Source organism: Macaca nemestrina, chromosome 2 (assembly GCF_043159975.1).
Source record: "Macaca nemestrina isolate mMacNem1 chromosome 2, mMacNem.hap1, whole genome shotgun sequence".
Taxonomy (NCBI): Eukaryota; Metazoa; Chordata; class Mammalia; order Primates; family Cercopithecidae; genus Macaca; species Macaca nemestrina.
The window spans coordinates 108632757-108641638 of record NC_092126.1 but is presented as its reverse complement, the minus strand read 5'-3'; positions in this window follow the sequence as shown (position 1 = coordinate 108641638).

The window sequence follows — 8882 nt, the reverse complement described above, 5'->3', positions numbered from 1 at the left end:
CCTATCTGGGACTTGCTTTCCTTGTCTTTAAAATGGGAACTGAAAAGATTGTTATGAGGATGAAATACGCTAAGGGGCACTAAGTTTTCATAGAGTTGTTGTTTTTTTTTTTTTTTTGAGACGGAGTCTCGCTCTGTCGCCCAGGCTGGAGTGCAGTGGCGTGATCTCGGCTCACTGCAAGCTCTGCCTCTCGGGTTCACGCCATTCTCCTGCCTCAGTCCCCCAAGTAGCTGGGACTGCTGGCGCCCGCCACCTCACCCGGCTAGTTTTTTTGTATTTTTTTTAGTAGAGACGAGGTTTCACTGTGTTAGCCAGGATGGTCTCGATCTCCTGACCTCATGATCCATCTGCCTCGGCCTCCCAAAGTGCTGGGATTACAGGCTTGAGCCACCGCGCCTGGCCTACCATGGAGTTTTAAAGCACTCACTTCTACAACTGACAAACTGGACTACATGTTCCTTTATATCCAGGGCCCCAAGATGGCGTGTGGGACGGAGTTGTTGTTCAGGAAAATTTGTTTCATGAGTCAGTGAATGAATGAATAAGTGAATAAAATATAGATAAAGAAACCGAGATTCAGATTGGAGAGGTGACTGCCCAAGATTGTTCAGTAGTTGTTAAAAAGAGAGGACTTAAAGCAGATCTTTTAACTTCTCTTCATTTTAGAGAATTTTACCAGGATCTTTATTGTCACAAGATTAAGATTAAGCATTACTAATAAAGAATAAACTACAAGCACCCACAAAGCAGGGTATCTTATCTTCTTCGGTACTGTGTGCTAGTTTATTCAATAAATACTGAGGGGCATACTAGTTACTATGGGAGGTGTGACTACTTAAAAGGAGGAAGCATTCCTCATATATCACAGATTTGCAAATTGGTTTGTGGTAGCAAATGATTACCCCCGCCCTAAAAGCATAAAAGATAGAATCGTAGTAACAGAGTGAGGAATGAATGAAACCAAAAACCTAGAATGCAGTGAGTTGCTTTTGAGAAATGAAACACAAACCTTAATTTCTTGGCAGCCAAAGAAAAGAAGGAAACAGATTACATTAGTGCCCACTTGACTAATATAAGGAAGGACTGCAGAATATCAGTAGGCAAATTCTCTTATCCCTGAGAGGAATCTGTACTGTGTGCTGGTTTATTTGGAGAAGAGTTTGTCCAAAGGTATCTGTATAAGGACATTGAATAACTGGGTAGACAGTGTCTTGTATGGTAGTGCCAAGATGTTTCTTCCATGATCCTTTAACATTTCAATTCTCAAGAAAAGCCAAAGAGGCGTTGGGTTCAAGTTGAAGGCCAAGACATGGTCCCCTCCTCAGCTCCTTTACCTCAACATTTTTTTTCTTTTCTTTACTTTATTTATTTATTTATTCTGAGATGGAGTCTTGCTCTATCACCCAGGCTGGAGTGCAGTGGTGCGATCTCAACTCACTGCAACCTCTGCCCCCAGGATTCTAGCAATTCTCCTACCTCAGCCTCCTGTGTAGCTGAGATTACAGGCACCCGTCACCACACCTGGCTAATTTTTTTGTATTTGTAGTAGAGATGGGGTTTGGCCATGTTAGCCAGACTGGTCTCAAACCCTTGACCTCAGCAGATCCACCCGCCTCAGCCTCCCAAAGTGTTGGGATTACAGGTGTGAGCCACCACACTGGGCTCCCTCAACATTTCATGGAAAAGTCAGAAGACATGTGTGTGCCTGTGGAGTTGGTTTGTGTTTAAGGAATAAGACTATAAAGGTGCTGGGAAGCAAGAATGGTAGCCTGTATCGGGCAGAATGTTCCAGAGAATTCTGGAAGATAGAAAACACATGAGTCGCAGTTGAGTTGGCAAAGTAAAATAGGCCCGCAGAAGCTTTCTCTCTCAACTCCTAAGGAAATGTCAAAAATAGTAAAAAATAATAATAATAAATGAGAAAAATGTACCAGTAAGAGTCAGACAAGGGCATAATCTAGTGACGTAAGAATTAAGAAGTGATGACAGAGGAAAAAATAACTCAGAAGATGATGGAGTGCAGTGTACATACCTCTTACACGTGGCTCTGGTGAGTCAGCAGAATGATGACAATTCTACTCATAGCCCACCCCACCTTTCTGGAGAGAAGTGATATTTTCTTTTCCCCTTTCTATTTGGGGTTGGGAGTGGGGGACAGAGTAAGAGTGATGGGAGCAGCCACTGAGAAGATAAGGTAAAACTGGGGAGATAATTTCTCAGGACAAAAACAAGGGCTTCAGGACTCCACAGTGAATTAGAAGAGCAATCATTCCTGCTCCAGGCTCTCAGGTTACAGAGAAGTAGATAGAACAAAAAATACTTATAGGGAAATTCTTCATGGAATATAGACTGTGTGGTTATAGCTGTCCACATTCAACATGACCAAGTTAACAGGAACAGCATGGTAACAACGAAAACATTTTACAATAAACAAAAGGAAAGACAAGAACAAAACATGCAAAGGATAGTTGAAGATCATATTCTAAAATAAAACACAAACTCAAAAAACAGAAAAGATTCCTCATGAGTGCTATTTCTAATGGGACCACGAATTCAATAAAAGAAGAACTGAGGCTGGCTACGGTGGCTCACGCTTGTAATCCCAGCACTTCGGGAGGCTGAGGCGGGCGGATCACGAGGTCAGGAGTTCGAGGCCAGCCTGACCAACAATGGTGAAACCCCGTCTCTACTAAAAATACAAAAATTAGCTGAGCATGGTGGTGTGCACCTGTAATCCCAGCTACTTAGGAGGCTGAGGCAGGAGAATCGCTCAAACCGGGTTGGCGAAGGTCACAGTGAGCCAAGATCGCACCACTGCACTCCAGCCTGGGTGACAGAGTGGGACTCTGTCTCAAAAATAAATAAATTTTTAAAACAGTGCCTAATGGCAAAAAAATGTTTAAAAAAAAAAGAAGAAATGAAAGGTGAGTTGATAAGTTAATAGACTGAAATTCAAATAGATCTTTCAGAACTAAGAAAACAAATTGAGGACCAAAACAATACCACTAAAGAATTAATAAAAATATTACAAACAGTAAGAAACAGGAAATAGAAGGCTCAAAATCAATTTGCAATCATAAAGGAAAAACTTATAACAATCATGATATGCAAAGAAAAACTACAAAAATATTAATGCAATTAGAGAGAAGATAATAAATATGTACAGAGATAAGCCAGTGCAAAGAAAATTGGAATGCCCGAAGAAGTCAACAATTTGAACATCCTAAAACCTTCTAGAATAAAAATATTCCAATGTGCTAAACACACAGGTGCATATACAGTTGGCTCTCCATATTCATGGGTTCCACATCATTGGATTCAACCAACTGCAGATTGAAAATATTTGGGAAAAAAATACCCCAATACAACAAGAATAATACAAATTCAAGAAAACAATACAGTATAACAACTATTTATATAGCATTCACATTGTATTAGGTATTATGAATAATCTAGAGATGACTTAAAGTATATGAGACTCCTCTGTAAAATAGGTATATATTTTTAAAAGTATATGGGAGGATGTGTGTAGGTTATATGCAAATACTACACCATTTTATAGAAGGGACTTGAGCATCCTCGAATTTTGGTTTCTGCAATGAGTCCTGGTCAATCCCCCATGGATACCAAGGAACAACTGTGTGCATTAGTTGTACATATACCTATGTGCATGTGTATATATACATATATAACCAATCCCCTGAGGATATGGAGGAGATAGATAGATAGATAGATAGATAGATAGATAGATAGATAGATAGAGACATAGGTGGCCGGGCGCGGTGGCTCACGCCTGTAATCACAGCATTTTGCGAGGCCGAGGCAGGCGGATCACGAGGTCAGGAGATCGAGACCATCCTGTCTAACACAGTGAAACCCCGTGCCTACTAAAAATACAAAAAAATTAGCCGGGCATGGTGGCCGGCGCCTGTAGTCCCAGCTACTCAGGAGGCTGAGGCAGGAGAATGGCATGAACCCAGGAGGTGGAGCTTGCAGTGAGCCAAGATCGCACCACTGCACTCTAGCCTGGGTGACAGAGCGAGACTCCATCTAAAAAAAAAAAAAAAAAAAAAAAAAAAAAAAAAAAAAAAAAAGATATAGGTATTCGCAAAATCTCCATAGCAATGAAATGGTCTGCAACAAAGCAAAGTAAGAGAATCACTTGTGATTCAGAAAAGCAGGAGGAACCTGAGCCTTTGAAGGTAAATAAAGACCAAGCCAAAGGGCACTTCACACCTTGAGGTCATCTTTAGGGAAAAGTAGCCTAGGATTTCCTCATAGGGAAGCAGACAGTAAGGGGAAGAGGTAGGAATGAACAGTAGACCAAGCCTTAGACCTGAGCAGTAATAGATCCAAAGCCACAAAATTTTGCACAAACCCAAGACTCAGAGGGGGTTACACTTTGAGGAAAAGGGTGAAGTTAAAGGTATCCTACCTAGCAGAGGCTGACTTCAAGAAACATTGACTCAGAATCAGTTCTGGCAGAGGAGGAAAAATGAAAACTTCTGAGATTTGAAGGCAAGTGGCCAACCCTCCTGTAGCTGTGACGTCTGAATGTACACTGAAATATACCAGAATATCCCAAAATAAGAATTTAGAAGGACCCAGGTCCACAGTGCCCAAAGCTCCTGACAGAGGCAATCATGTACCCACAACACAGCCCTCATAAAATTCCCACTGGAAAAGTCCCATCATAAATGAACTCATAATATAAAATCAGAAAATGCCCAAGGAAGCAAGCCATCATGAATAAGTGCCAAAAGAAAAAAAAATAGAATTATTAAATATAAACTATGATTTTAATGTGATTAAGTAAATAACAGAGATAATTTGAAACTAAGTAAGAAGCAGGAGCTTATAAAAATAAGCAGACATTTTTAAAAGAACCAAACAAAACTTCTGGAAATAAAGAATGTAATAGAAATTAAAATCTCTGTAGAAGAGTTGAAAAGCAAAATAGACACAACTGCAGAGAGAATCTGTAATTTCAAACATAGATCCAAAGAAAATACACAGAATGCAGCCAGAGACAGAAAGATATGGAAAAGTCTGGTTAAGAACATTGAAGGATGGAGTGAAAAGGTCCAATATAGCTCTAATCAGGGCTCCAAAAGCAGATAATAGAGAGTGCGATAAGAGGTAATTTTCAAAGATATAATAGCTGAGGGTTTTGGAGAATTGAGTAAAGACATAAATCCCCATATTTAGAAAGTTTTTGAAACTCCCAAACAGGGTAAGTCATAAGGTGGACATACTCAGACACATTGTAGTGAAACTACAGAACGTCAAAGACAAAGAGAAGATCTTAAAAGAAACCTGAGGGGAAAAAAAAGACAGATTACTCACAAAGGAGCAAGGATAGATCAAATTTGACTTCTCAACATCAAACATGGAAGCCGGAAGAGAGTGAAATGATGTCTTCAAAGTGGTGATAGAAATAATTGTCAACTAGATTTATAAGCCCAGCAAAACCATTTCTCTAGAATGAGCAAAATAGAGACATCTTCAGTAACGTAAACAGTAAGAGAGTTTGCCACTGACAAATCCTCACTAAAGAGACATCTAAGAGATGTACTGCAGAAAGAAAGAAAATATCCTAGAATAAAATAAAATAGCCTAGTGATTTTTCCCACTCCACCAGACCCTCCCTGAAACATTACTTCCTTCCTTCTGCTTTGGAGCAGATTGCCCTTCACTTCCTTGCCCACCTGGAAAATACCTACTCTTCTCCTAGGAATCACTTTTTCTGTGAATCCCTCTCTGAATCCCCACCTAGAACTGATGCCTCTTTCCCTTGAACCTCCACTGAACTTTTGGGATTTTTTGTTTGTTTGTTTTTTGAAACAGGGCCCCACTCTGTCGCCCAGGTTGGAGTGCAATGGCGTGACCTCAGCCCACTGCAGCCTACACCTCCTGGGCTCAGGTGATCCTCCCACCTCAGCCTCCCAAGTAGCTGGGACTATGGGCATACACCACCACGCCCGATTATAATTTTTGTATTATTTTGTGGAGACACGATTTTGCTGTGTTGCCCAGGCTGGGTCTTGAACTCCTGAGCTTGAGCAATCTGCCCACCTCACCCTCCCAATCCACTGAACTTTCTATGAACTTTTAGAATACTTCCCTTCACTTATTTATCTATCTTTTTCCCTTCCTACACTGTGATCTCCTTGAGGGAAAACTTTAGGATGAATCTCTATATCCTCGGCTTAGACTATCACTGTTAGCAACGATTATTTCTTGGCAATGGGAATTTTACATCAACAAGCTCATTATTCTCTAGAGAAAGAAAAAAATTAAGTAGGATTCTAAGGCTGATGAAGGATGGAAAAAAAGCAGATGACTGCAGCGGGTAACAAAAAGAGGAGTGGAAAATTGGGAACTCTTAGATGTAGTGATACCCAGGGAATGAAACTGGGCATGGGAGGGGAGTGATGGCAGATGAGTTTTCATTTTAGGCCTTTCTAGTGGTTCAACTTTGTCTCAATCAAGTGTATATGTTTCTTTAATAACCATAACAATAAAAACTTAGCAAATTGTGTAAAACCAAAAATAGAGGACATCCTCGTGAAGCGGGACCTGTTAAGTAAATTGTAATTTACCCAGGCCGTGGACACTGTGCAGCATTGAGAAAGGGAAGGTAGTCTCCGTGGATACTGTGCAGCAGTGAGAATGGGAAGGTAGTCTGTACAGAAATGGAAAGAGATCCATGATGTTATGTAAGTGAAGACATTTTAAAAACTAAGTTGATGACCAGTATGGATGTTATGATGCCAATTGTGGTTTTTTAAATCTCTATGAATATGTATATCATCCGACTCAGATCATTTTTTCTTACAAGTGGCAGAGACTCAGCTTTTAAGCAAGAAAAGGAAATGAATTGGTTCCTACAATTACAAAGTCTGGGGGAAGATCTGGAGCTTTAGCTGTAACTCAATCTAGGGGCTCAAAGAGCTCTAGGCTCGGGAGGACAGCACCTTGCCCCCAGAGTACCCCAACAGTTCTGGGATGGAGAGGATGGCCCAGCTTGCATATGGGCTGGGGGAGGGGAATGCTCTTAGGACCAGGCCTGGGCCATATCCCAACCCTTGTCCCAGGAGGTGGGGTCAGTCTCCCTCAGTTGAGTCTCATAGGCTAAACAAAAAATATAAGCTCGATAGGGAGTGGTCCCCAAAGAAATTGGGTTATTGTTTTCAGGGGACGGTGGAATGGATTTTGGATGGATTAACTCAATTGATGTCTACCACATACACATATGTTACATGATCCTACATGACTGGTAAAAGCTCTGGAAGGAGACACTTAAGCTTGGGTTAGTGGAGAGGAGCAAGTCCCCTTTTTGAGAGGCTTACACAAACCCAGGGGATGACACATTACTGTACCCCTGCCACTGTTTCTTTCCAGGATCAGTTGTCACAAAACTATCTTGTTCAAAAATTTTGGGCTGTAAGTGGCAAAAACCCTCTCAGATGGGCTTAAGCAGAAGGTAGGGGAAAGTTGCTAAAAGAATCCAAGGGTCCCACAGAATGCTCACACTGTAGAAGAGAACCAGGCACCATTCTCCCCAGCTGCTGGCAGGAAAGACAGAGGCTGTGAAGGACTGCCACTCTTTCCTCTTTTTATTTTTTTAAGTTGACTTTATTGAGGTATAATTTACATAAAATCACATGCACTTTTTTTTTTTCTTTTGAGTTGAAGTCTTGCTCTGTCAACCAGGTTGGAGTGCAATGGCATAATCTCAGCTCACTGCAATCTTCACCTCCAGGATTCAAGTCATTCTCCTGCCTCAGCCTCCTGAGTAGCTGGGATTACAGGCATGCGCCACCACACCTGGCTAATTTTTGTAATTTTAGTAGAGACGGGGTTTCACCATGCTGGTCAGGCTGGTCTTGAACTCCTGACCTCAAGCAATCCACCCACCTCAGCCTCCCAAAGTGCTGGGATTACAGGTGTGAGCCACCGTGCCTGGTCCAAATGCACATATTTTAAGTGTATAGAAAGGTGACTTTTGACAAATGCCTACACCTATATAATCACTACACCCCCTCAGAGTTCCCTCAGGCCCCTTGCTGTCCAACTCCCCTCACTCCCTGCCCCAGGAAGCCATTGTTCTGATTTCTACCACCTTAGATTTGTTTTGTCTTTCCTAGATCATTGTAAAAATGAAACCACACAGCATGTCCTCTTTTGCATCTCTCAGATGCTCTTTTTGGATATCACAGGGCCCCTGGGCTCTGCGTCTCTCTGCAGGTTTTTGCTGTTCTCTATTTGCCCACTTCCTGTCTGTATATGCCCATGCATGGGGCCAAAGGGGGCCGCCCCTAAATCCCTTTGTCTTTGTCATGTGACCAAGAGTGACCTACCTCATTTCTCAATGACAATCTAAATTTCTGAAAGATAAGATTTAAGGGTCCAGCTCAGGCAGTGTCAGACTGTGTGCCCACCAGCTCTGGCCAGAGGAGTGGGGTCAGAGCAGCCACATGAGACCATAGGGCCCATCCTGTGAGTGCAAAGGTGGCTTCAGGTCTTGGAGAATGAAGAAGATGAGCAGATACCCCTGAAAGTCCACCACAATGGAAATTGCTCACTGTAAGTGTCTGGCGGACAGGCGCCCTTTACTGCTAACTAGAAAGGTGGTTTAGAAGCTATAATCAGCAAGCATGCTGATGGAAAAGTTGAGGCTTTGCTGAAAATAAAAAGTCGTCTTGGGCAGCTCTAGGGCCCTTTAATTTGGGCAGGAGAACAAGAAAACTACTAGTTACTGGTAAGTATTCGGCATAGGCTGACTCATTACTCCTCATGTGAGGCATGTGAAGTGGGCACTAGTACCCCATTTCATATATGGTAAAAGAGGGGCTCAGAACAAGCCACTTCACTACTCA